This window comes from Drosophila willistoni (assembly GCF_018902025.1).
Source record: "Drosophila willistoni isolate 14030-0811.24 chromosome 2R unlocalized genomic scaffold, UCI_dwil_1.1 Seg167, whole genome shotgun sequence".
NCBI lineage: Eukaryota > Metazoa > Arthropoda > Insecta > Diptera > Drosophilidae > Drosophila > Drosophila willistoni.
The window spans coordinates 13,375,254-13,377,236 of record NW_025814050.1 but is presented as its reverse complement, the minus strand read 5'-3'; positions in this window follow the sequence as shown (position 1 = coordinate 13,377,236).

The following is a 1,983-nucleotide window of genomic DNA, read 5'->3' as shown; positions in this document are numbered from 1 at the left end:
CCAGGTCATGGTAAACTTGGGCTACATATGGTCGGTGGATTGCCTACCAAAAATAGCTGTCAATGGCCAATGCCAAAAGTTCTCTCTCCTTGGGCACGTTTTTCGAGATTCTCGAGCCAGTTGGCAGCCAGCAGGCAGCGCACACAAATCAAGGCAGGCATAATTTATAATTCAATGAGTTAAAGTTGAATGCAGGCAGCAGCGGCAACAGCGTTTAACCCACCATCATTAGGGAAGCAGGGAGCTGAGGTATGGATGATGATGGGACGGAGTTGCGCGGGCGAGCGGGGGAGAACCAAAAACAGACACATGTGCCCTCAGGCGCATGCCACACAATTCACCTTGAAGCCAAACTCAGAAGCGAAGATTAATTGCTGCAGCCTTTTGTTGCTGAATATCTGGCCTATGCATCTTTCTCTCTCTCACTCTTTCTCGATTGCCTTAGTGTTATGGCGATAAGGAATTTTATTCACAAGACCAAGACCCCAAAAGTCACAACTCAAAAGGGCAGGCAAAGGCACACGTAATTGCTTTTTGTTTGGCGTCTCATTTTAGTTACGGTCTGGCAACTGGCGAACCTCATCATGATGACGATGATGATGCTGCTGCTGCTGCTCAATGTGGATGTGACTCTAAATGTGGACGATGTCGCGCGCCTACGAAAATTCATAGGTGTCGCCAAGGCGATTAGGCTCCATACTCAAACCCTGGACCTTCCATGGCCCAGACAACGAGTACCCCATAATGAATCAAAACCAAGTTCACCTCTGTCACACGAAATGCTTGGAATAATCCCAACATTCATTTGAATTATTACCATGGCCATCAAACCACAAAAACCACCATTTCGGCCACTTAGCCAAAAAAGAAAAATTAAACCAAAATTCGTTGAGATTTACCTGGAATTGTTGACGGATTCAACTGATGCCCTTTTGTCTTTAAATTTAATAACGACAATTTCTTTTTTCGTTTTTATCTCGGCAACTTTTTAAACTGAATTCAATTTCGAGTCATCTTCATTGGTTAGCTAGCGATCTATTTCAAATCGTTTCCGTTTCAATTTCGTTATTTGGTTTGTGATATGTATTCAAATCAAATGCGAAAATAAGTTTCAAAATCTTAGGTTCTTGCCTTTCTCACTTTTCTTATTATCGTTTAAATAAAATTAAAATCAAGAAACCCAATAATTATAATCAATCAGATTTTCCTTAATTCGTTTATCTTTATGAGGGATTTTTTTTCTATAAAAGCATTAAAATCTGCTGTAGTCAATTTAATATGCCATTAAATCTAGTTATCAACTTGGAAATAAATTCAAATCAAATTGAAGTGCTTAACTTGACCCACATTTCATTAAGTTTTGAATTCCATATCGCACTTCTCTTTCACTCTTTTTGTCTCTTCTACTTACCATCCTAACCATCTTTTGTTGTGGCTTCTTTATCTTAAGTGCACTTTTCAAGCGTTTTATTTATTGCACGACTTTTTGTTTTTGTTTTTGTGTTGTCTCTCGCTCTTCCTCACTCTCTTTCTCTCTGTGTCTCTCTTTCTATCTGCCTTTGGAAAATGCGGAAAGTCGAAACATCAAGTCCAATTTCCAATTCCCCAGCCTGGACCACCAAGACACGTTGCAGCCATTGTCAAGTGTCGCTTAGATATTATGATGGTTCCCATTGGCATGGCCATGTGTGTGGCTTTTATTGTTGGGTCATAAAAAACAACACAACAACAACAACAAAAAGAACTACATTTTCTTTTTATATACATATATTCTGATACATTTTGAGCGCATCATTTTTGGTCTTCTTCTTTTTTATCTATCTGGGCTCTGTCTCTAATTGCATAGAAATGCGTTCACATTTATCGAATTCTGCTGGTCCAGAGAGGAAAACGATTCAGTCAAGCATGTCAAATTGATATAAAAGATTACTTTCATGCGTTATCATGGGCACATATTACGTTTCACATATAAAAACATAAGTT